This window comes from Oncorhynchus kisutch, linkage group LG13 (genome assembly GCF_002021735.2).
Source record: "Oncorhynchus kisutch isolate 150728-3 linkage group LG13, Okis_V2, whole genome shotgun sequence".
Taxonomy (NCBI): domain Eukaryota; kingdom Metazoa; phylum Chordata; class Actinopteri; order Salmoniformes; family Salmonidae; genus Oncorhynchus; species Oncorhynchus kisutch.
Window position 1 is genome coordinate 38,291,620 of NC_034186.2, and position 27,990 is coordinate 38,319,609.

The following is a 27,990-nucleotide window of genomic DNA, read 5'->3' on the forward strand; positions in this document are numbered from 1 at the left end:
TTGACTAATGTCCATCTCATACTGTGACCTCCCCCCCCACTAAACAAAGAATGAAGGCTGGTTTAGTAATCCGGAAACTGGTTAGGCAAATGTTTTAATAATAGTCCTGTAGGGCCATTGACGTAAACATTATCCACAACATTTGAATTTTGTTCAAGCCCTTTGCCTAGCTCAGTCTGAGCTGCCCACACTACAGTACACACTACAGTAGATGGCTCACTTCAGGAAAGAGGTATGTGGACATGAACTTTTTACAGTTCATTTATCATGATTCAGTATATTGTACTTTTTTGCTAAGGTCATTAGATTAACACCTTCAACCTAATGGCCCCCATGACTTATATTTCTACTTGCTAGTTTTAAAACTTGCTATGCACTCCACCAGTTGAGATTATCTATTAACTGTGTTCCCCTTTATATTAGCCTAACAACAATTGTGATGTGACATTTGACACAATCAATGTGAGCAACTTCCATTCGTGTGTTGTTCCAACGATGTCTGTTTAAAGATTTATTGTACAAAATTACAAACCTGTACTAACAAAAAAAATCCCTCGCTTCATCCAAAGAAATGTGAGGCCAGCTGTAGAATAATCCACGAGTAAACAACCGTATTGGCTCAGTGTTGGCTCACCCACTGCTCTTTACAAACAGCGCAGTGTAGCTAAAGGGACAAGAGTAGAATCAGAAGGAACTTTTTCAAATGTACTACAATCCCCAATACATCTGAATAAACAATGCATTGTAGTCATAATAAATTATTAACAATGCAGAGAAACCGGTTAGGAAACAGCCCTAAAAGTGCAATCAAGATATTCACACATTGAAATCCTCTCTGGACCAGCCTGTTGGTGATATGTCACCCAGCGGTCTCACTGGGTCTGATGATCTTTACTACCTATCACAGCAAAGAGTCAAGAGCCCAGTTAAAACACTTAACGTCATGACCGGTGTTGAGTCATTTCATTAAAATGTTTAAGACATGCTCCGGCGACTACTAAGGCTTTATTTAACCTCCCGCTTTAGGCTGGATGTACCAATGTGTAGTTTATAGATATGCATAATCTATGAGCAGAATTACTCTCTAACCCCAATTAGCCCCGAAATCCCTAGTTTGAAAGAGTCTTTCTTGAAGATGTGCTGTGCCAAGTATGACTCTAAGTATTCAAACCCCACACATACAATTATCTGTAAGGTCCCTCAGTTGACCAGTGAATTTCAAACACAGATTCAACCACAAAGACCAGGGAGGTGATCCATTGCCTCGCAAAGAAGGGCACCTATTGGTAGATGGGTAAAAATTAAAAAAGCAGACATTGAATATCCCTTTGAGCATGTGAAGATATTAATTCATCTTTGGATGGTGTATCAATTCATCGTCACTACAAAGATACAGGCTTCCTGCCTAAATCAGTTGCTGGAGAGGAACGAAACCGCTCAGGGATTTCATAATAGTGACTTTGAAACAGTTACAGTGTTTAATGGCTGCGATAGGAGAATACTGAGGATGGATCAACAACATCGTAGATACTCCACAATACTAACCTAATTGACAGAGTGAAAAGGAAGCCTGCACAGAATAAAAATGTTCCAAAGCATGCATCCTGTTTGCAACAAGGCACTAAAGTAATACTGCAAAAAAGGTGGCAAAGCTATAAACGTGTTGTCCTGAATGCAAAGTGTTATGTTTGGGGCAAATACAAAACATTACTGAGTACCACTCTCCATTCAAACATAGTGGTGCCTGCATGATGTTGTGGGTATGCTTGTAATCGTTAAGAACTGGAGATTGTTTCAGGATAAAAAAGAAACGGAATAGAGCTAAGTACAGGCAAAATCCTAGAGGAAAACCTGGTTCAATCTGCTTTCCACCAGACACTGGGAGACAAATTCACCTTCCAGCAGGACAATAGCTTAAAACACAAGGCCAAATCTACACTGGAGTTGCTCACCAAGAAGACAGTGAATGTTCCTGAGTGGCCGAGTTACAGTTTTGACTTAAATCTACTTGGCAAGACCTGAGAATGGTTGTAGCAATGATCAACAACCAATTTGACAGAGCTTGAAGAATTTTGAAAAGAATGGGCAAATGTTGCACAGTCCAGGTGTGGAAAGCTCTGAGAAACTTACCCAGGAAGACTCACAGCGGTAATCGCGGCCAAAGGTGCTTCTACAACATATTGACTCGAGGTGTGATTACTTACAGTACCAGGCAAAAGTTTGGACACACCTATTTATTTTTTACTATTTAGAATAATAGTGAAGACATCAACACTATAAAATAGCACTCATGTAGTAACCAAAAAAGTTAAACAAATCAAAACTTCTTCAAAGTAGCCCCCCGTTGCCTTGAAGACAGCTTTGTACACTCTTGGCATTCTCTCAACCAGCTTCACCTGGAATGCTTTTCCAACAGTCTTGAAGGAGGTCCCACATATGCTGAGCACTTGTAGGTTACTTTTCCTTCACTCTGCGGTCCAACTCATCCCAAACCATCTCAGTTGGGTTTAGGTTGGGTGATTGTGGAGGCCAGGTCATCTGATGCAGCACCATCACTCTCCTTCTTGGTCAAATAGCCCATTCACCGCCTGGAGGTGTGTTTTGTGTCATTGTCCTGTTGAAAAGCAAATGATAGTCCCACTAAGCGCAAACCAGATATGACGGCGTATCGCTGTAGAATGCTGTGGTAACCATGCTGGTTAAGGGTGCCTTGAATTCTAAATAAATCACAGACAGTGTCACCAGCAAAGCACCATCACACCTCCTCCATGCTTCACGGTGGGAACCACACATGTGGAGATCATCCGTTCACCTACTCTGCGTCTCACAAAGACATCATGAATATGAGATATTTCTAAAAACACGTTTTCACTTTGTCATTATCGGCTGTTGTGTGTAGATGGGTGAGAAAAAAACATATTTTATCCATTTTGAATTCAAGCTGTAACAACAAAATGTGGAATAAGTCAAGGTGTATAAATACTCTCTGAAGGCACTGTACGTGACATAGTATACAATTTTCAGGGACTACTTTTGGCTGGTGAGTGCTACTTTCAGAACTACTGGCTAAAAAGTATACAAAACTAACAGAGAATCTCTTTAACAGCATTTTAGGCAATAGGTCTATGAGATGAATTTGTACCTGGCCTCTTTTCAATCCAAAGTACCGGGCCACAGGGTCTCCTTGTTGGAGCATACGATAGGCAGCTGGCTTTCCTTCAGTTGACTGAGAGACCGGTGAAGGAATCCCAACACACAACTATCTATATAATGCGATCCAGTATTAGATTAATATTTATATATATATATATATATTTATATATATAGATATAATATCACCAATTTGTAATTTATCGAAGTGAATCATTTTTATTTTTTATTTAAAAGTTTGATAATTTGGGGTGGCTATGCATGTTAATACAGTCCATACAATAGAGGATTTATACTCCATCCAGATATGAGTTTGTATTCCATGCTGTGAAAGGATACTGTAGTAACAGCAATTCAGACAGTTCCTCTTTTGTCATGACTATGTGTTCAGGAACCAGCTGCAACAAAAGGAAGAAAAGCAAGACAATCATATTAGATTACTGTGATATTGTTTAATGACTATATCATATCAACAAAAATCCGATTTTTTTCCATCCGCTTACCTGATGCTCAGTGATGTTTATTAGACGATCCTGCTGTAGAAACTGTTCCAGGATGTACTTGGGGGGCCATGTCAACTAGTGACTAAAATATGATATGAAAAAATTGCCTTTAATGAATCCTCTTAGGGCTAGGGGGCAGTGTTCGGAAGTTCCAATGAATGACGTGCCCAAAGTAAAATGCCTGTTACCTAGGCCCAGAAGCTAGGATATGCATATATAATTGGTAGCTTTGGATAGACTCTGACATTTCTAAAACTGTTAAAATAATGTCTGTGAGTATAACAGAACTGATATGGCAGGTGAAAATCTGAGGAAAATCCATCCGGAAAATGTTTTTCTGAGGTCACAGTCCATTTCAATTCTTGTCTATGGGATATACAAATAAATAGCACCCAGATTACAGTTCCTATGGTTTACACTAGATGTCAACAGTCTTTAGAAAGGGTCTCAGGCTTGTTTTTTGAAAATGAGGACCCTTGGGATTGCAAACAGAGGAAGATCTTCAAGGGTAAGTGATTTATCTTATCGCTATTTGTTACTTTTGTGAAGCCTGTGCTGGTTTGGAAAAGTATTTTGGTGTGGGGCGCTGTCCTCAGATAATCGCATTTTATGCTTTCGCCGTAAAGCCTTTTTGAAAATGACAACGTGGTTGGATTAAAAAGAAGTTAAGCTTTTAAATGATGTAGGACACTTGTATGTTCATGAATGTTTAATATTACAATTTTGTCATTTGAATTTGCCGTGCTCCAGCTTCACCGGATGTTGTCGATTTTGATCCCGTTAGCGAGATCCGTGCATCAGGAAGTTTTAAATGTACACAGATGTACATCAAAGTTGTTCATTTGAAAACCTCACCTGCTTAGCGGAAGGTGTCATTCCCATCTGAACTACAGTGCAGTACAGCACGTGTGATGTTCTCCTCCTGCATCCGCTGGCAGTACATCTTGACGGTCTTGATACCAACTTCAGGCTTCTCTGCATGGGTGAAAATGAAGGAATTCAATATTGTTTTAACAATTACAGGACTAAAGCAAACTGACAGGTGCCGACTCATATTTAATTTGCCTGGTTAATATTACGGCCTACATTGGGCGACTCCCAATGTTGTGGCTACACGGTCAATAACATTACCAGGAAAGAAAACAAACATCTGGTCCGTGGGGTCATTGTTATGTACTACCAGTACGATGGGGTCTGCCGTTATGGACGACCCTTGCTGGGTTTGTCCTCGAACTGACTTTTAAACTCATACAAGGTCTGGTCCAAATCACCTTGGCTCACCAGGTAGCCTCCGTCATGACACAGCTGACCAACAAGGAGATAGTTGTACAGTGAGCCTTTTCATATAATGTGGCAGCAAGACTGGTCATTCATACTGGATCCATTGAACCATGAAGCATAGCTAAAACTATAGCAAATTGTCATCTTTTCTGGCTACTACAAGACAGGTCATTCATACTCCATTACACCATGAAGCATAAAACAATAACTAGTGTCACGCCCTGGTCTTAGTATTTTGTGTTTTCTTTATTTATTTGGCCAGGCCAGGGTGTGAAATGGGATTATTTTGAGTTGTGTTTATGTATGGGGGTTTTTCGTAGGTTTTCGGATTGTGGCTTAGTGGGGTTTTCTAGCATAGTCTATGGTTGCCTGAGGCGGTTCTCAATCAGAGGCAGGTGATTCTCGTTGTCTCTGATTGGGAACCATATTTAGGCAGCCATGTTCTTTGAGTGTTTTGTGGGTGATTGTTCCTGTCTCTGTGTTTGTTGTTCACCAGATAGGCTGTATATATCATTCCGTTCGTTGTTTTTGTATTGTTCGCTTTCCTTCATTATTAAATATGTATATTATTAACCACGCTGCATTTTGGTCTGACTCTCCTTCGACGGAAGAAAACCGTAACAACTAGTGAATATCAATTGCTTCCTTTTATGTGATTTGGGTGTCATATCTTCTTTACAACTAATGAAGTTAGCTATTTGTGAAAGTTGATGCAGCTACTATACTGAACAAAAATATAAACAAATCAAATCAAAGTTTACTTGTCACGTGTGCCGAATACAGTAGACCTGTAGTAGACCTTACAGTGAAACGCTTACTTACAGGCCCTAACCAATAGTGTGAAAAAAAGGTGTGTGTGTGTGTGCGCGCGCATGTGTGTAGGTAAGTAAAGAAATAAAACAACACTAAAAAGAAATGTGAAAATAACAGTAGCAAGGCTATATACAGACACCAGTTAGTCAGGCTGATTGAGGTAGTATGTACATGTAGGTATGGTTAAAGTGACTATGCATATATGATGAACAGAGAGTAGCAGTAGTGTAAAAAGAGGGGTTTGGCGGGTGGTGGGACACAATGCAGATAGCCCGGTTAGCCAATGTGCAGGAGCACTGGTTGGTCGAGCCAATTGAGGTAGTATGTACATGAATGTATAGTTAAAGTGACTATACATATATGATAAACAGAGAGTAACAGCAGCGTAAAAGAGGGGTTGGTGGAGGGCACACAATGCAAATAGTCTGGGTAACCATTAGGTTACCTGTTCAGGAGTCTTATGGCTTGGGCGTAAAAACTGTTGAAGCCTTTTTGTCTTAGACTTGGCACTCCGGTCCCGCTTGCCATGCAGTGGTAGAGAGAACAGTCTATGACTGGAGTGGCTGGGGTCTTTGACAATTTTTAGGGCCTTCCTCGGACACCGCCCGGTGTAGAGGTCCTGGATGGCAGGCTCCAGTGTTGGGGGGGAGCTCCAGTGTTGAGGATCAGCGTGGCAGATGTGTTGCTACCTACCCTCACCACCTGGGGGGCGGCCCGTCAGGAAGTCCAGGATCGAGTTGCAGTGGGAGGTGTTTAGTTCCAGGTTCCTTAGCTTAGTGATGAGCTTTGAGGGTACTATGGTGTTGAATGCTGAGCTGTAGTCAATGAGTAGCATTCTCACATAGGTGTTCCTTTTGTCCAGGTGGGAAAGGGCAGTGTGGAGTGCAATAGAGATTGCATCATCTGTGGATCTGTTTGGGCGGAATGCAAATTGAAGCCTAGGCCTACTGATGAAATGCACTGAATCAATTGAGAAACATGATAATCACAATGTCATTGGTGATCAAAGTTACTCTATCATTACTAAATATCAGTTTCACTTGCTGTGAAACCTTTACATAGTGGTGCAGAGAATATTTTTATTTTGGGAGAACCCTGGGTGCGATTTTTTTCAAAGGTATTTCTTGAGATAAATATGATTTATTCCCGGTATTGAAACTTGGTAGATGTTCTGGAAAATATGAACAAAGATTTGTATAACTCATCTGTGATATGAATCCCTAGTCTACATAAAAAATGGTGGATGCCCTCAATGGCACAGCCAATGGTAATACACACTATAGGCCTCTATCATTCTCTATGTTCACAACCAACAAACCCTTATGTACGTAGCCATGTATTGCTACATCAATCTAGTTACAAAATATGGCAAATTAATTGTGCCTTGATATTTGGGGCATTGGCAAGCTGTGGAGTCCTTCTTGTTAGTCGTATTAAGAATGAATTTGATATCATAACATTTACCATTAGCTATCTAATAAAAAAACACATGTAGATTATTAGTTTACTGAATTCCAAGTGTGTCTAACATTGTTGATTGTAGCTATTGTATTGTTTTTGCCTTTCTTGTTTACAGGGGACTTTATTCCACCCCCGCTACATTAGATTAACTGGGGACATCGGATGTGTCATGAAACCATTACTTCCACTGCCCTTCTGGTTTGTACTGATAACCTGCTATCAGCAAAGTGGCCTAACCTACAGTGCATATTAGGACAATTTAGCAGTTTTTGTTTTAGTATGTCATTATACTCTGGATGATGCATTCATCATTTGATGTCTGTAAAAAAGCTATGGAAATACAGGGTGTTAAAGGATATTGTGTCTGTAAATTGGAAAATATATGGACAAGTATCATCTGTCTGGTTTTCAGTTTAGATATTTATTTGGTATGGGGGTATACAGAGGGTAGGCTATATGGCAGGGTTACCCAACTGGCGGCCAGTTGGTGATTTTTATTTGGCCCCCCAAGCCTTCTGTTCCAAAGTATTCCCACGCATATTAGAAATAGAAATGTATATATACACTGAGTGTACAAAACATTAGTAACACTTTCCTAATATTGAATTTCACCCCCTTTTGCCCTCAGAACAACCTCAATTCATCGCAGCATGGACTCTACAAGGTCTTGAAAGTGTTCCACAGGGATGCTGGCCCATATTGACTCCAATGCTTCCCATAGTTGTGTCAAGTTGGCTGGATGTCCTTTGGATGGTGGACCATTCTTGATACACATGGGAAACTGTTGAGCACCCAGCAGCGTTGCAGTTCTTGACACACTCAAACCGGTGCGCCTGGCACCTGTTACCATACCCCGTTCAATGTCACATAAGTATTTTGTCTTGCCCATTCACCCTCTGAACGGCACACATACACAATCCATGTCTCAAGGCTTAAAAATCATTCTTTAACCTGTCTCCTCCACTTCATCTACACTGATTTGAAGTGGATTTAACAAGTGAAATCAATAAGGGATCATAACTTTGACCTGCAATCTATGTCATGTAGAAATATGTTCCTAATGTTTTGTACACTCAGTGTATATGACCGTATACAAATGTAAGCAGGTTTTGAAATAATTGTTTTAGTCAAATATTGTATCTGTTTGGGCTTCTTGCTGTCAATTTGCGGTCTACAGATTATTTGTAATTATGTTCCAGCTGAATCTAGTTGACGATCCCTGCTGTATGGTGTCAGAACCTTCCTTTATATCCTCAATATGTGTGAGTAGGCTATATGATTTACCTTGTTTGTTAGATGACATCAGTGAGTGGTAAAGTTGAAACATTGTGAAGGGTTCATATTTTCCTCTGGCTTCACCTTTTCAGAATGGTGAAATTACCTCTACTGAATCAATTCTGTTGCCTACCACTGTCAGGCATGTTATATAAGGCATTGCCTGGCACCACTACCCTCATATGAAAATACTGATTCTCAGATTTTCTCACGAAAATGCAAACATAAGCACATCTGTTGTTTCTATTCTATACCATATTGTTATGCTAAAGATGTTATGAAGTGATATTGAACAAAAATATAATTGCAACAATGTCAAAGATTTTACAATTAAGATAAGTCAGTTAATTGAAATAAATTCATTAGGCCCTAATCTATGGATTTCACATGACTGGGCACGGGTGGGCCTCGGAAGGAATAGGCCCACCCACTTGGCTGCCAGCCCACGCACTGGTGCCCCCCCCCCCCCCCCAGTCAATTCCACAGGTGAAGAAGCTGAATGTGAAGATCCTGAGCTGACGTGGTTACATGTGGTCTGCGGTTGTGAGGCCGGATGGACGTGCTGCCAATTTTTCTAAAACGACATTGGAGGCAGCTTATAGTAGAGACATTAACAGTCAATTATCTGTTTACAGCTCTGGTGGACATTCCTGCAGTCAGCATGCCAATTGCACTCTCCCTTAACATGAGACATTTGTAGCATTGTGTTGTGTGACAACTGCACATTTTAAAGTGGCCTTTTATTGTCCCCAGCACAAGGTGCACCAATTTCATGATCATGCTGTTTAATCAGTTTCTTGCTATGCCACACCTATCAGGTGGATGGATTATATTGGCAGAAATTGGAGAAATTCAAAGAATTTTTATTTCAGCTCATGAAACATGGAACCAACACTTTATACTTTACACTTTCTTTTTGTTCAGTGTAGTTTGGTGAAATAGTGGGGTTTTGTAGCATAGGGATACTATACTTATCATGACTCAGGGTGAGACCCAGATGCAGACAAGTGAGGCAGATGGTTCAAGTCTCAGAGATTTATTGAGTACACAGGGGCTGGCAAAAGGCAGGTCGATGACAGGGATGGGTTTGTAATCCTGGTAAATAGTTGGCGGATGTAGATGGCGGGCAGGGTCAGGACAGGCAAAAGGTTGTAACCGGGGAGACGAGAACAAAAACCAGACAGAGGAAAAAAACACAGATAAAAACGCTGGCAAGACTTGACGGGACATGCATCTACTAGGATCCGCTGTCCTTTTCTCTGTCATGCTCTCGACATTGGTAAGATTACTAAGGAATGGTGAATCAAAACAGCACTTTGATTAAAATGTTTTGGAGATATTGACTATGGAAGGTTTTCTGCTGTTGAATCTGTCTCTGGACGTATGCCATGTGCATAGTGTTTATTGTGGAAGGGGAAAATACACCCTTGTAATCAGTAACGTTAACACATATGAATTGCTGCTTTTCTGTCATTCAAACACCTTTTCCAAATGTGTTATTACATGGATTTCTATAAGGACACAAGGCGAGACCCAAATGCAGACACAGGAAGCAGATAGTTGAGCTCCGATATTTATTCATCCAAGGGGTAGGCAAAAGGTAGGTCGGGGACAGGCGAGAGTTCATAAACCGGGTCAGAGTCCAAAACAGTACCAGACGAAGGGCAGTCTCGAGGTCAGGCCAGACAGGGGTTCAGAAAACTAGATCCGAGTCCAAACAGTACAAGGGGATAGGCAGACTTGAAGACAGAACAGGCAGAGTGGACAGGCAGGTGGGTTCGGCAAGGGTCGAAACCAGGAGGACTAGAACCAAAAGAGACTGGGAAAAAAATAGGAGCAAGGAAAAACGCTGGTTGACTTGGCAAACAAGACGAACTGGCATAGAGAGACAGGAAACACAGGGATATATACACCGGGGAAAATAAGGACAGTTGAAACAGATCAGGGTGTGACAGATTTCGGTGTAGAATGGATGAGCACCAAGGCATTTTATTAGAATATTGACTTTTTAATATCACTTTTATATATCACTTTCAGAGAGATAGTGAGGTTCGCTGACATTCTGGCTCAGGCTTAGTTTGTCTTTACAGTGAGCGTGAGAGAGCGCACATATGTGCCTGCACCCACATCAGACAGGTATTCATGAGCTAGCACCAAACAGGACAAACAAACAAATATTTTACTCACTCTTCTTTTATTCTCTTCCTTCCCAGTCTGCTCCGACAGAGGACTGGCAGATGGCCTCGTCTATTTATGACTTCTCTGCAAAGGATATTGATGGCAACGAGGTATCCCTCGAGAAATACAGGTGAGAAGGTGGAAGAAGTTACTCAGCATTCCAAAATACTATATAATAGGGCTGTGACGATACCAGTATTGAAATATTATTTTTCATGGCAAAAATGAAAACAACTCTTTGGTCCTTTAAAAACCTGCTGTATGTTAAATATTGTGTTGTTTGTTTCCAACATTAGGACCGTTTTCCTCTAGAAGTGTTTCCTTGCTACTATACTAACGAGTATCGCAATGCTAAATAACCACAATCATGTTATACATCATTCACCATACCCCTTCCAAAAGCCCCGAACCTGTTATCTCCTGTGTTTTAATGTGTGTGTGTGTGTGTGTGTGTGTGTGTGTAGGGGCGACGTTGTTATTATCGTCAATGTTGCCTCTAAATGAAGTACAACCCCAGTAAACTACTCTCAGTTTGCGGAGATGCACGCGAAGTACGCTGAGAAAGGTTTACGCATCCTGGCCTTCCCCTCCAACCAGTTCGGGAGACAGGTAGCTACATCTAATTTGTATTTATTTCAAGTCTCAAGTCTACACCTAAAGCATTTTTACAACATGATTATTATTATGTTACTACAATGGTATATTTTGTGTTAATTTTAGGAACCTGGCACTGAATCTCAGATCAAGAATTTTGCCAAGTCCTACAATGCTGATTTCCCAATGTTCAGTAAGATCAATGTGAACGGGCCCAACGCCCACCCCGTGTGGAAGTGGCTGAAGGAGCAGCCCAAGGGGAGAAGCTTCCTGGGAAAGTAAGTGGAGACGTATTGGAGAGACGTGTTACTAATGGAGTGGTTAGACTCATCACATATGATTATTTTTGACCATACATAGAAAATATGTTAAGACTTAAAACACATGATATAAAAAAAATTACAACTGCTTACTATTGCTCAGATAAGCATAATGGCTTATATGCAGTATATAAGTAGATGTTCTAATGTAACGTGTACGAGTTTGGTTATTGTCACTGTGTTAATGATTGCTTCATCTAATGACCTTGTTTTTTTGTCTCATCAGTGGCATCAAGTGGAATTTCACTAAGGTATATTTATTTCTTATTAGTCATCGGATATTCCCATCAGAACAAGTTGAGTTGGAGTAACCCAGAGTTTTGTGCCAAGATTATATCCCTCGTGAAAGAAAAGGTTGCTCAGTGCCATGCCCATCGAGTTCAACGTTATAGCCTATGTCAGGGTTCTTCCTCCTTTTCTTGCCCAGGGACCCCCTCCCAGGAAAACCCAGGGACACGAATCATACGTTGACAAAACATACATTTTTTCGCATGTCTTATCATCAAGTGAATGATAACGGCAAGGACAAGTAATCAACATTTTAAAATGAATAGATTTGTTAGATAGTTTTTCATTATTTTCACCTCCCCACATTATAATTGGAAGTGTAAACTCTAACATACCTTTCTAGCTAATAGGCTAACTCCAAACATACAGTTAATTCAGAAAATATTCAGACCCCTTCAGTTTTTCCACATTTTGGTACTTTACAGCCTTATTGCAAAAATTCCCGAAAACATGTTTTAGCTTTTGTCATTATGGGGTATTGTGTGTAAATTGAGGGGAAAAAATAATTTGATCAATTTTAGAATAAGGCTGTAATGTAACAAAATGTGGAAAAAGTGAAGGGTTCTTTTCACTAAGAGCAGTTGTTTAACTGGTTGAAAAAAAGGTTAGCCATGTGTTGGCAAAAATGAATGTCCAAGTCAAGAAAGCTTACCAGCAGCCAGCAGCCTATTCACGGGGACTTTTTCAAAGCCTATGTCGGTTACTCCAGTGGGAGTAATTGACTCCAATGAGTGTAATTTCCTCAATATTAGGAGTAAAGAAATAAAGTTGACATCATTGGAAAGAAATTATCATATTCTCTACTCTAGGTATGTAAATAAATGTGTTTATTCTGTTGATAGCGATATTCATAAAAAATAAATTTTAAAAAGCACATTTTCCAGACCCCCTACTGTACCTCCTTGGATCCCTGACTGAATACCCCTGGCCTATGTCTATTTTTGTTTAAAAAAATAATAATTAGGTAGTCGTATTATCGTGGTCTTTCTGGGCCTAGAGTAATACAAATACAAACTTAAGGCTAGATTGCTACATCCTTAATTGCCACATCCATTTTTTACTTTAAATGAACGCTATATGTACAGTACCATAAAAATAAAGAGCGTCACACACTCCATATGTAAACTCCCAGTAATTTATTGGTTAAATCAGCAACGTTTCGGCATCACCTGAAGAAGGCACAGTGATGCCGAAACGTTGGTGATTTATTCAATAAATTACTGGGAGTTTATACTGTATATGGAGTGTAGTCAGCACCTCCACACAAAATCATTTTTCTTGGTGTGCGCCAGCTCATGATTTTTATATGTACACTACCAGTGAAATGTTTGGACACACCTAATCAATCAAGGGTTTTTCTTTATTTTTACTATTTTCTAAATTGTATAATAATAATAATAGTGTAGGCATCAAAACTATGAAAGAGATCAAGACATCAAAACTATGAAATAACACATATGGAATCATGTAGTAACCAACACAAAGTGTTAAACAAATCAAAATATATTTTATATTTGAGATTCTTCAAAGTAGCCACCCTTTGCCTTGATGAGAGCTTTGCACACACAGATCAAGAGGAGCCTAACTGTTATAGGCCTATTTCTATTTTGCCCTGTTTATCAAAAGTGTTGGAAAAACTTGTCAATAATTAACTGACTGGCTTTCTTGATGGATATAGTATTCTCTCTGGTATTTAATCTGGTTTCCTCTCAGGTTATGGATGTGTCACTGCAATCTTAAAGGTCCTCAATGGTGTCACCATTGCCCTTGATTCTCAAACAATGTTGTGCTGCTATTTTTATTGACTTGGCCAAAGCTTTTGATATGGTAGACCATTCCATTCTTGTGGGCCGCCTAAGGAGTATTGGTGTCTCTGAGGGGTCTTTGGCCTGGTTTGTTAACTACCTCTCTCAAAGAGTGCAGTGTATAAAGTCAGAAAAATCTGCTGTCTCAGCCACTGCCTGTCACACCAAGGGAGTACCCCAAGGCTCCATCCTAGGCCCCACGCACTTCTCAATTTACATCAACAACATAGCTCAGGCAGTAGGAAGCTCTCTCATCCATTTATATGCAGATGATACAGTCTTATACTCAGCTGGCCCCTCCCCGGATTTTGTGTTAAATGCCCTATAAAAAACTTTTAGTGTCCAACAAGCTTTCTCTGCCCTTAACCTTGTTCTGAACACCTCCAAAACAAAGGTCATGTGGTTTGGTAAGAATAATGCCCCACTCCCCACAGGTGTGATTACTACCTCTGAAGGTTTAGAGCTTGAGGTAGTCACCTCGCACAAGTGCTTGTGAGTACGGCTAGACTGTACACTGTCAGCACATCTCAGCACATATCAAAGCTGCAGGCTAGAGTTAAATCTAGACTTGGTTTCCTCTATTGTAATCGCTTCTATTTCACCCAAGCTGCCAAACTAACCCTAATTCAGATGACCATCCTAACCATGAAAGATTACGGAGACATAATTTATAGATCGGCGGGTAAGGGTGCTCTCGAGCGGCTAGATGTTCTTTACCATTCGGCCATCAGATTTGCCACCAATGCTCCTTATAGGACACATCACTGCACCCTATACTCCTCTGTAAACTGGTCATCTCTGTATACCCATCGCAAGACCCACTGGTTGATGCTTATTTTTAAAACCCTCTTAGGCCTCACTCCCCCCTATCTGAGATATCTACTGCAGCCCTCATTCTCCACATACAACACCCATTCTGCCAGTCACATTCTGTTAAAGGTCCCCCAAAGCACACACATGCCTGGGTCGCTCCTCTTTTCAGTTTGCTGCAGCTAGTGACTGGAACGAGCTGCAACAAACACTCAAACTGGACAGTTTTATCTCAATCTTTTCATTCAAAGACTCAGTCATGGATATATTTATTTGTAATTATTTTTAATCCCAGCCCCAGGAGGACTTTTGCCTTATGGTAGGCCGTCATTGTAAATAAGAATTTGTTCTTAACTGACTTACCTAGTTAAATAAAGGATGAATAAAAATACAAATTCTCTCAACCAGCTTCATGAAGTAGTCACCTGGAATGCATTTCAATTAACTGCTGCGCCTTGTTAAGTTAATTTGTGGAATTTCTTTCGTTCTTAGCTGATTGGCTCAAATGCATTGTGTTGTGACAAGGTACTGTAGGGGTGGTACACAGAAGATAGCCCTATTTGGTAAAAGACCAAATCCATATTATGGCAAGAACAAATAAGCAAAGAGACACGACAGTCTATTATTACTTTAAGATTTGAAGGTCAGTCAATCCGGAAAATTTCAAGAACTTTTCAAGTTCCTTCAAGTGCAGTCGCAAAAACCATCAAGCGCTATGATGAAACTGGCTCTCATGAGGACCGCCACAGGAAAGGACGACCCAGAGTTACCTCTGCTGCAGAGGATAAATTCATTAGAGTTAACTGCACCTCAGATTGCAGCCCAAATAAATGCTTCACAGAATTCAAGTAACAGACACATCTCAACATCAGCTGTTCAGAGGAGACTGTGTGAATCAGGCCTTCATGGTCGAATTGCTGCAAAGAAACCATTTCTAAATGACACCAATAAGAAGAAACTTGCTTGGGTCAAGAAACACTAGCAATGAACATTAGACCGGTGGAAATCTGTCCTTTTGTCTGATGAGTCCAAATTTGAGATTTTTGGTTCTAACCGCCGTATCTCTGCGAGACACAGAGTAGATGAACAGATGACACACCTCCAGACTGTGTAAGGCTATTTGACCAAGAAGGAGCGTGATGGTACTGTATCAGATGAGCTGGCCGCTACAATCACCCAACCTCAACCCAATTGAGATGGTGTGGGATGAGTTGGACCGCAGAGTGACGGAAAAGCAGCCAACAAGGGCTAATATCCAACAAGACTGTTGGAAAAGCATTCCAGATAAAGCTGGTTGAGAGAATACCAAGAGTGTGCAAAGCTGTCATCAAGGCAAAGGGTTGAAGAATCTCAAATCTCAAATATATTTTGATTTGTTTAACACTTGGTTACTACATGATTCCATATGTGTTATTTCATAGTTTTGATGTCTTCACTATTATTCTACAATGTAGAAAATAATAAAAATAAAGAAAAACCCTTGAATGAGTAGGTGAGTCCAGACTTTTAACTGGTACTGTATATACCCATTGATTCTTGGAAAATATAACTTATAAATGCCTCATTGGCATAGTTCAACTGTCAAACTGTAACGGCGTTCTTCGTTTGTTGAAGGAGAGTCGGACCGAAATGCAGCGTGGTGGTTACTCATGTCTTTAATGGAAAAAGTGACGATACATGAAATAAATAAATAAATACAAAAACAACAAACGGAACGTGAAACCTAATACAGCCTATCTGGTGAACACTACATAGAGACAGGAACAATCACCCACGAAAGACAAAGCGAAACTCAGGCTACCTAAATACGGTTCCCAATCAGAGGCAACGAGAATCACCTGACAGCTGATTGAGAACCGCCTCAGGCAGCCAAGCCTATACAACACCCCTAATCAGCCGCGATCCCAAATACTACAACCCAATACGAAATACAATAACATAAACCCATGTCACACCCTGGCCTGAACAAATAATATAACGAAAACACAAAACACTAAGACCAAGGCGTGACAGAAACCCCCCCCCCCCAAGGTGCGGACTCCCGGACGCACCTCAAAACCATAGGGAGGGTCCGGGTGGGCGTCTGTCATTGGTGGCGGCTCCGGCTCGGGACGTGGACCCCACTTCATTAATGTCCTAGTTCCTCCCCTTCGCGTCCTGGGATAATCCACCCTCGCCGCCGACCATGGCCTAATAGTACTCACCCAGAACCCCACAGAACTAAGGAGCAGCTCGTGACTGAGGGGCATCTCGGGACTGAGGGACAGCTCGGGACTGAGGGGCAGCTCGGGACTGAGGGGCAGCTCGGGACTGAGGGGCAGCTCGGGACTGAGGGGCAGCTCGGGACTGAGGCAGCTCGGGACTGAGGGGCAGCTCGGGACTGAGGGGCAGCTCGGGACTGAGGGGCAGCCCGGAACTGAGGGGCAGCCCAGTACTGAGAGGAAGCCCAGTACTGAGAGGAAGCCCAGTACTGAGAGGAAGCCCAGTACTGAGAGGAAGCCCAGGTAGGTAGTAGGCTCCGGTAGATCCTGGCTGGCTGGCGGATCTGGAAGATTCAGGTTGACTAGCAGATCTGGAAGATTCTGGTTGACTGGCGGATCTAGCTGCTCTATGCAGACTGACAGCTCTGACTGCTCCATGCAGGCTGACAGCTCCTTGCAGACTGGCAGCTCTTTGCAGACTGACAGCTCTGACTGCTCCATGCAGGCTGACAGCTCCTTGCAGACTGACAGTTCCTTGCAGACTGGCAGCTCCTTGCAGACTGGCAGCTCCTTGCAGACTGACAGCTCTGACTGCTCCATGCAGGCTGACAGCTCCTTGCAGACTGGCAGCTCCTTGCAGACTGGCAGCTCCGTGCAGACTGGCAGCTCCTTGCAGACTGACAGCTCCTTGCAGACTGACAGCTCTGGCTGCTCCATGCAGGCTGACAGCTCCTTGCAGACTGGCAGCTCCTTGCAGACTGGCAGCTCCTTGCAGACTGGCAGCTCCTTGCAGACTGACAGCTCAGGCTGCTTCAAACAGGCAGGAGGCTCCGGCAGCGCTGTAGAGAAGGAAGGCTCTGATAGCGCTGAACAGGCGGGAGACTCCGACAGCGCAGGAGAGGAGGAAAACGCTGGCTGCGCTGAACAGGCGGGAGACTCCGACAGCGCAGGAGGGAAGGAAGGCTCTGGCTGTGCTGAACAGGCGGGAGACTCCGACAGAGCAGGAGGGAAGGAAGGCTCTGGCTGTGCTGAACAGGCGGGAGACTCCGACAGCGTAGGAGAGGCGAGGCGCACTGTAGGCCTGATGCGTGGTGCGGGCACTGGTGATACTGGAGCGAGGACACGCACAGGAAGCCTGGTGCGGGGAGCTGCTACCGGAGGACTGGTGTGTGGACGTGGCACAGGATGTGCAAGGCTAGGGATGTGCACAGGAGGCCTGGTGCGTGAGGCTGGCACCAACTTCACCAGCCGACTAACACGCACCTCAGGACGAGTATGGAGCGCTAACTCAGGTGCCATCAAATCCCCGACACGATCCGTCGGACGAATATGATATCTATAGCACCAAGCTAGCAACTCCCTCATTACTCTCCACTCCACTTTCCCCATGAACTCCTTCACAGTCTCTGCTTCGCTCACCTCTAACACCGGCTCTGGTTCTGGTCTCCTCCTTGGCTCCTCACGATAAACAAGGAGAGTTGGCTCAGGTCCATCTCCTGACTCAGCCACTCTCCCTCTGAGCCCCCCCCCCAATAAATTTTTGGGGGTGACTCTCGGGTTTCGCTCTGCGCCGCCGTGTCTGTTTCTCCAACTCCATTCGCCTATAGCCTTCTTCGCACTGCTCCAGCGAATCCCATGCGGGCTCCTGCACTCTCTCTGGGTCGGCCGCCCACCTGTCGATTTCTTCCCACGTCGTATACTCCATGCCATTGCTGTCCATAACGTCCTCCCATGTCCATTCCTCCTTTCGCTTTTCCTGCGGTCGCTGCCTGTAACCACTCCGCTCGGTCCGTATGTGGTGGGTGATTCTGTAACGGCGTTCTTCGTTTGTTGAAGGAGAGTCGGACCGAAATGCAGCGTGGTGGTTACTCATGTCTTTAATGGAAAAAGTGACGATACATGAAATAACTAAATAAATACAAAAACAACAAACGGAACGTGAAACCTAATACAGCCTATTTTTTTATTTTTATAAAAAATAATTTATTATCTTCAATACCATTCATTCTTTACAACTCATAATTTTCATACATACTCAAATAATGGTATTTTAATTTAACTAATTTAACTAAACATAAACCCCAAACAAAACCTCAGGGGAGCATCTTCCCTCCCGTCACCCTACAAAATACCTTTCCCTATCTCTCCGTCCCTAATCTATCCCTTTACAAATCTAAATGACACCCAGCCCTAAACCCCCCTTCCACCTCTCCCGAGCAGCATGCTGCCCCCACTTCCTCTCCTCCCTCTTCATCCTCCCCCTCAAATCTCCTTCCACCCTCCTCACTATCCCTTCCACCCCCCAATCTCTCCCTGTCTTCACCATGTTCTGCCTGGCTTCCCACAGCCCCCGTTTAAAGAGACTCATGAGAAGCCAGAGCAGAAACCTGTCCCTATCCGTCCCTCTCGCTCTCCCTACACCTCTCTCTAACCTGGCCCACGTCAATACAAAATCCCCCCTTACCAAACCTAACAACACCCGTGCCCTAGACCATACTACTCCGGCAAAGGCACAGTCCCAAAAGACATGGCGCACAGTCTCCTCCCTGCCACAAGAGGATCTTGGACAGGTGGGGGATTGCACCAAACTATACCGGTACATGATGGAACGTACCGGCAAGCACCTATGGAGGCTCAACCAATTCAGGTCCTTGAGCCTGTTGTCCAGACCCCGCGCCTGCACTCCCTCCCAGACCACTTCCGAGATGCCCACTACAGGCACCGGACTCCCTGCCTTTCTGGCCTCCTCGTACAGGTGCCTGTGATCTAAACCTACTCGGGCAACTTCAACCTCAGGGTGCGCACGCAGCCACTTGGCCGCATGACCAAAATGCCACGGCAGCTGTTCTGCCCGAGGACCCGTGTTAGACCACACCATTACGCTTCTCGCCTGATACGAGAAGAACACCCGCAGGAGGTAACCGGATGGGTGTATCACTGGATGAGCAAGCTCTGTTAACAAGAAAGAAACAAAAATTGTGTCCAGCTTGAGGGGGAAATGTGGTACCCCCCTACCTCCCTCCCCGATGGGACAGATCATGCGTGCCCTGGCGACCCACTCGCACCTGCCACTTCACATGAACTGAAACACAAGCCTCACTAGAGGCCTCCTCAGACAAGCCGGCAATGGGTAGATGTACGCCAAATACAAAAGAGACGGCAACACACCCACCTTTAGGACCAGGACTTTGCCCATAAAAGACAAATACCTAGCCTTCCACATTGCTAGCTTCCTCTGTACCACTGCGATACGCATGTTCCAGTTCAGCGTCGCTGAGCCGAAGGTCTCAAAATGGACCCCGAGAATCCTCAGGGCCCCCTCACAGAGAGATAACCCCCCGGGCACATCCGTTCTACCGCGCCATCTACCGAAAAACTTGACGGAAGACTTTGCATGGTTCAGAACCGCTCCCGACGCTCGGGTGAAATCCTCAAAGATGGCAAGGGACCTTGTCAGGCACGAGTCCTTGCACAGCAGCAAGGAAGTGTCGTCGGCGTACTGCGTCATCTTAACACGCAGCCCACCACTTCCAGGGATCAACAAGCCTTCCACCCCTGTGTCTGCCCTAATGGCAGCCCCCAGAGGCTCCATGTACAGAACGAAGAGGAGAGCCGAGAGTGGGCACCCCTGCCTGACCCCAGACGAGAGGTCAAAAACGTCACCCAAGTGACTATTTACACTAACTCGGCACCCCGCTCCGACATATAATGTACGAATCCATCCTATGAACTTCTCCCCAAATCCTAATCGACCTAACACTCTGAATAAAAAGGATCTATTCACGCGATCCAAGGCTTTCGCCTGATCTAGCGCTGCTACCATTAAAGGCAGTCCTCTATCTTCAACCCAAGCGATGGAGTCCCTGATTAACTGTAGGTTCCATCTAATAGAGCGGCCCTCTACCCCGCACCTATGAACGACGTAGGGAAGGGCTGTGCGCAACCGGTCTGCTAAAACCTTTGCAAGTAGCTTGTAATCTACGCACAGCATGGTCAATGGCCGCCAGTTGCCAAGGTCTATTACTTCCCCCTTCTTATATAAAAGTGACAGCACACCAACAGCCATTGATCCCCCCGGGACCCCCGTCTCAAGGATGGCCTTTAAGACTTCGAGGACCACTGGTCCAAGTATACCCCAACACTTGAGATAAAACTCAGCCGGCAGCCCATCCATCCCAGGCACCTTCCCTTTTCCCATCCTCCTAAGAGCGCTCTCAACCTCTTCTAGTGAAATCTGGGCCTCCATCACTTCTCTAATGTCCTCCGGCAACCGCCTGGACAAGTGTTCTAAAAACACATTTCCCTGCTCTACATCTATTTCCCTTTCCTTAAATAAACCTTGGAAATGATCAGTTGTCACCCTGACCATATCCTCTGGTTCTCTAACTATACTACCATTTTCTTCCCTAATGCCATGCATTACCTTCCTACTCTGTCTGGCCCTAACCGACTTAAAGAACATAGCGGAACAAGTCTCATTGTGTTCTAGAAAGCCACTATGCGCACGCTCCAGGAAAGCTCGAGCCTTCCGCTCCTGCAACTCCCTGAGCTGCGCCTTTAGGGTAGCGGATCTCTCCCAGTCAAACGACCCGCCGAGGTTGCCTGCCTCATACTCGAGTTCAATTAACCTTTGGATACGATCCACCTCCCTCCTCTCCTCCCTTTTTTTCCTCTTGCAATACCCTATTATAAAAGCCCTAATCCTCACCTTAACTAATTCCCACCACTCTAACACCCCCTCGCACATGGACCGGAGGCCTTCAAGCCTCCAAAATAAATCATAAAACCCGTCAACAAAAGCCTGCTCCTCCAGCACATCCCGATCTAACTTCCAGTACCCCCTACCAAAGAGGCAGACTGGCGACCCCACCTGCAGGAGCACCCCGTCGTGATCCGAAAAGAAAACAGGCAACAGCCGCCCAGACAACTTACCCAAAGACCTGGGTATAAAAATATAGTCGAGCCTCCGCTCAACCCCCCTGGAGTTGCGCCATGTAGGACCGGCCATTTTCGGAGTAGTGTGCAGACCACCATCAACCAGACCATGGCAAGCCATTAGCCTGGTAATGGCGCCTGCACTGCTATCCCCCCCTATTCCTAAATCTGTATTAAAATCCCCCCCTATCACAAATGTCCTATTTGTGACACACAGGGGCGTCAGACAGTCCACCATCTCCCTCCTGTCTGCCACCACCTGTGGCCCATACACCACCACTAATCTAAATTTACAATCCCTTATCGTGACATCCACCCCTATAACCCTCCCCTGCATTACCACAAAAGAATCGTCCACTTTTACCTCCCTGCGCCCACACAAAATCCCTACCCCCGATGAGTGCACCCCCCCAATACCCCAAACCGACTCCCCCTTGTCCCACTCCCTCTTAAACCTACTAACATCCCCTCCATCCCTCAGGTGAACCTCCTGTAAAAAACAAAAATCAAACCCCACACCCTCCAAATAACTAAAAACCGCCCTCCTCTTAACAAAATCCCTTAAACCCCTTACATTTAAAGTAACAAAAGTAAAATTAGACCCCATGAAAGAATCAAATAAAAACATGTAATACACTCAAATTCTAAACCCAGACAGAAAAAAAATCAAAAACAGGAGACTCACCCGATGCTCCCCTGCTCCATATCTACCGGTGAAAACACCATCCGTACTCCCGACATCCCCCCCACTTCCTCCATCTCACCAACCCAGGATGCAGGAATAGTGTTTGGCTCCGGGGTGCCCTGCACCCTGGGTCTACCCCCACAATCCTCCCCCTCCCCAGTGCTGCAGCTGGATTGGAAAAAAATCGGGGAGGCTGAGTCCCCAAACAAAAAACTCCCCACCTCCTCCTGTACCCAGTCCTGAGTCTTGTTAGGTGTGTCCCCACCCAACAGAAGTTGAGGGCCTGGGGAAACCAGCAGCAACCCAGAGGTTTCTCCCACCCCCATCACTCTCTTGGCCATCCCCTCCCTCTCACTGTCGGCCAATCGCACCCTCCTCTTCATTCTCTTCTTTGGTGATGGCGGCAGTGGAGAGATACCACCCTCCCCCCCCACCAGCTCCTCCACCATACCCCTCATCTCTTCCACCAGGGCACTTTCCCCCCAGTCCACTTGCTCTTCCACCGTCTCCTTCTCCAACACTCCTCCCTCGCTTTCTTCTCTCTCATGCTCCTCCACTCGGTTGCCTTCTTCCGCCGCTTTTCCTGGTTCTCCTACTCCCGTGCCTTCCGTTTCCTTCTCTCTTCCATCCGCCGCTTCTTGCTCCTCCTCCTTCCTTGCGGCCTTCCCCTCTGGACCTGTACTCTGGTCATGAGGCTTGCTTCCTTCCCCTCCTCTTCTTCCCCCATCCCCCGCTCCTGCTCCCCCCCCAGCCGCAGACGCATATGACCTCTGACGAGCCGGGCACCCCCGCCACAGGTGTGCTGACGAGCCACACCCGTGGCACGCCTTAGGCTTGTCACAATCCTTCGCCTCGTGTTCCTCAGATCCACAAAATCTGCATTTTCTTGTGCTGCACGAGGCGAATATGTGGCCGTATGCCATACAGCGCCTGCAAAACGGGGGCTGACGTGCATAAAACAACGTCCCCCTGTCAGCCCCTAGGGAGAACATAGCAGGAGGATGGAGGTAGCCACCATGTCCCTTTGGGTCCTCTCTGAGGAGGGCCTGGAAGCCTCTCCTCCCATTCCAAAACCCAAGGGAGTCTTTGAGGTGCCTTGCTGAGGAGACGTTATCCATGTATCTCCCCAGAAAGGCCCTCACCTCTTCATCCTTAACGTATGGGTTGTAAATGTTGACAGTTACAACCCGAAAGTTATTCTTCGCCAGGCTTGTTATTTCATAGTGGCTCATCGGCCTCTCGCCTCCCACTGCTCTTGCCCTTCTCAGGATATCATCGTGTTTCTCCTCTGTATATAGTGCCACGTCGTATGCTCCCTCCAACGAGTTGCCTTGGAAACAAAACACGTCCTTCACCGTCAGCTTTAGAATCCCCATCAATATTATCCTTCCAAAAGTTTCCCGTCCTAAAGGCTCCAACTCCTTTTCCTTCCAAGCAAAACGAATCGTGTTGGCCAGCCCAATCCCAGGGACCGACCGTGTTGATGTATTTAGCACCATCTCCGCAAGGAGAATGGCGCTCGTTCTCTTCTCTTCCAAAACAATGAAAAAAGAAAAACCTAAGTGACTGAGGCTATCTGGTGCAAACTAACACAGAGACAGGAACAATCACCCACGAAAGACAAAGCGAAACTCAGGCTACCTAAATACGGTTCCCAATCAGAGGCAACGAGAATCACCTGACAGCTGATTGAGAACCGCCTCAGGCAGCCAAGCCTATACAACACCCCTAATCAGCCGCGATCCCAAATACTACAACCCAATACGAAATACAATAACATAAACCCATGTCACACCCTGTCCTGAACAAATAATATAACGAAAACACAAAACACTAAGACCAAGGCGTGACACAAACCCCAAAATAGAAGCTTGTGTACGCGTTTGTTTGTAAACAATGTAAATGTAAACAAACACTGTATAGCCTCAAAACATGATTAAAACTATACATGTTGATGTCATGGATGGTCCATCTTTGCATCCATAGCACATCCCCTTACTTTTAAACCAAAACAGTGGCAGGGTGCCCACTTGGTCATTGTTTAAATGAAGGATTCTAGCTTTAATTATAGGTTTATTTTAAGATTCATGAATTGTTGGGTTAACAAATCGAAAACAAGACCTTTTGATTATTACCAGTTTTTGCAGCTAGAAACGGGATGTTAAATGCAGAATTACTTTAAATGTCCAACCCTCAGTTCCTTTTCTCTGGCTTTATAGTTCCTTATCAACAGAGAGGGCCAGGTTATGAAGAGATATGGACCGATGGGTGATCCCAGCGTAAGTCAATGACTTTTACTCTCACACATTGAATCTAATTACAGCATAGGCCTATGATGGACTAACTGACACATCCATGTAAGACAGCAGTACTCAACCATAACCTCAGGCCCGGCATGGAATCACCCTCCCTAACATTATACCTTGCTACTTTGCCTCTGAAAAGCATGCATTATTGACCAGTTCATGTGCTCACAACACCATAAAATTGTTGTTAGTGATGAATTTGCTCAGTTGAACAGAGTGGGGTGTTGCTGTAGCGGGGGGTTGGAAGGTCATGTGAGGGTGATGATGAGCGGGGTGTTGGCATCGGGATCAGGCAGCAATCCTCTATCAAGCACGCAGACAATGTGAATATGGGGCAAACATCGTATCTCATAATGTCCCTACAGCAAGCTGCTACTTTCATGGCTCTTACCTGAACCAGTATATGTGCGTTAGAGACCTCTCTAACACCTAGGAAGCTGCGATTAAAACTCCCATTCTCCCAATACTTATTTTCCACCATAATTTGCAAATAAATTCATAAAAAATCCTACAATGTGATTTTCTGGATTTTCCCCCCTAATTTTGTCTGTCATAGTTGAAGTGTACATATGATGAAAATTACAGGCCTCTCTCATCTTTTTAAGTGGGAGAACTTGCACAATTGGTGGCTGACTAAATACTTTTTTGCCCCACTGTGTGTATAAAAGTATTTTACAAAGCGGGCGGTGTGGTCAGCAAGTTATAATGTGAAAATACGTTTGTTGATCACCAATTATGGAGTTTCGCTGAGCAACAATCTTCATCTATCCCCTGTTACAGCCCGTATGTACCAAAAAAGGTGTAAATAAAAATGTACAAGCAACCGAAAAAGTGCCTATTCGGCACCTCCAATCTCTCATTACTTCCACTCACAGGTCGGAAGTCTAGCCTATAACAGCTCGATACATTGGAAGTGTCGAAGAGGCATTTTTTAAGTTGCTTGTAAAAACAATTTTAGAACTTTTTTGGAAGTAAATACCAGCAGTTACGTGAGTAAATGAAAATCGTTGCTCAGCGAAACGCCATATTTGGTGATCAACGAACCTATTTTGACATGACGCTTGCAGACACCGCAAACTATTACAGACTACAAAGCGAAACCCAGCCGCGAGCTGCCCAGTGATGCGAGCCTACCAGATGGGCTAAATGCCTTTTATGCTCGCTTTGAGGCAAGCAACACTGAAGCATGCATGGGAGCACCAGCTGTTACGGACGACTGTGATCACACTCTCTGTAGACCTCGAGACAGGTTCACATCCACAAGGCCGCAGGGCCAGACGGAGAGCCAGGACGTGTACTCAGAGCATGAGCTGACCAACTGGCAAGTGTCTTCACTGACATTTTCAAACTCTCCCTGACCGAGTCTGTAATACCTACATGTTTCAAGCAGACCACCATAGTCCCTGTGTCCAAGAACACTAAGGTAACCTGCTTAAATGACTACCACCCCGTAGCACTTTGAAAGGCTGGTCATGGCTCACATCAACACCATCATCCCGGAAATTCTAGACTCACTCCAATTCGCTGGCGGTATGCCTCAACAGATCCACAGATGACGCAATCTGAATCACACTCCACACTGCCCTTTTCCACCTGGACAAAAGGAACACCTATGTGAGAATTCTGTTCATTGACTACAGCTCAGCGTTCAACACCATTGTACCCCCAAAGCTCATCACTAAGCTAAGGATCCTGGAACTTGTCGTGTCTTTGGCTATGCCGGATTAAGTGATATGACATGCTATTCTATAAAATAATTTATCCGTAATTAATATTACCTGATTGAGCTAATCATGTAAATGTAATTAACTAGAGAGTCGGGCACCACAAAATAATATTTATAGAGCTGTCCTCTCCCGAATAAACTCTTAAATACCTAGTAATATTTTACATCAATAGCAGTCAATATTAATCGTCATCTTAATTCAGTCTCATCTGAAAGTTGTAAATTCTTGGTTATCTGCACCAACCCTGGCTAACAAGTTGAATCAGCAATACAAAATTGGGTTTAATTATTTTACTAAATACCTAACTAATCACACAGAATTACACATACACAGAATTAAATCATAACTTGATTACAAATTACGTCATAAAGGAAAACGTCCCTATCGGGCGGAACAGATATGACAGCTGGTTACACAAAAGAAAAGGGGCTGGGTTTGAGTGAAAGAAGACTGAGGAACAAAGGGCGAAGCTGTGCTATTGTAAATACAGTATCTTATGCATTCTAAATTACCGCCCATTTGGAAAAGGAAAATGCAATAAATATTTACCCTGAGCTGGGCTTCGGTAGGTTGATGTTAGATGGAAGGCCGTGTTGCCCAACCGAGTCTTTTGAAGAATGTATCTGCTGGTAAATTGGATACGCTGTAGTAACGTTGTTGTGTGGTAGATGGGAAACTCTGTCTGTTCCTTCCTAACCCTCGTTTGCAGCCTCCTTAATAGCTTCTATCCCCAAAACATAAGACTGCTGAGCAATTAATCAAATGGCCACCTGGACTATTTGCATTGACAACTCCTTTGTTTTTACACTGCTGCTACTCGCTGTTTATTATCTATACATAGTCACTTTACGCCAACCTACATGTACAAATTACCTCGACTAACCTGTACTTCCACACATTGACTTGGTACCGGTACCCCCTGAATATAGCCTCATTATTGTTATTTTTTTTGTTGCTTTTTAAAATTATTTTCCATTTTTCCATTGTTTATTCAGTAAATATTTTCTTAACTTTATTTTCTTAACTGCATTGTTGGTTAAGGGCTTGTAAGTAAGCTTTTCATGGTAAGGTCTACCAACACCTGTTGTATTTGGAGCATGTGACAAATACAATTGAATTTGAATAGGAATTTGAATCTGAGCTTTCTTTGTGTTAGAGATGTCTAATGCACAGATAGGCCTACTGGTTCAGCTCTTACCTAACAAATGAAATGGAATTATATTAAATCCATATAAGGAGAGAAACAAAAAGGCATGGATGCAATTCATCACAACTATTTATTCTCCATTTCAGGCGGTGGAGAAGGATCTTCCCAAGTACCTGTAATTCTTCCATCACTGACTGTCTAATGCACTGATACTGCATCTATCCCTCCCTCTCCGGTGAGCCAATGCCTGGGAGTGGGTCCATTCCCCAGACCAGTGACAGTCTGTCCGCAAACCAGCCTGACTGGTAGGACAGACCTGATGAAAACGGCGTGCAACCAATCCCCTGGGAGGACCCGCTATAGGCATAGCCAGCCAGCACCGGAGAAGAATCCTGACCCCCTGAAAAGATGATCTTAGTGTCATATTCCATAATAAACGCTTTTGTACTAATTCTGTTGTCCAGTGTGTTTATGGGGAATTCTATCTTTCAACGTAAAAAACAAGTGTAAA

General features: G+C 44.1%; 2 pseudogenes; one reads left to right on the forward strand and one right to left on the reverse strand.

Moving 5' to 3' along the window:
• Window positions 1–122: 122 nt before the first annotated feature.
• LOC109901541 (phospholipid hydroperoxide glutathione peroxidase-like) lies at window positions 123–27,930 on the forward strand (annotated as a pseudogene).
• Window positions 645–5,038, reverse strand: LOC116353163 (DNA-directed RNA polymerases I, II, and III subunit RPABC1-like; annotated as a pseudogene).
• Window positions 27,931–27,990: the final 60 nt, after the last annotated feature.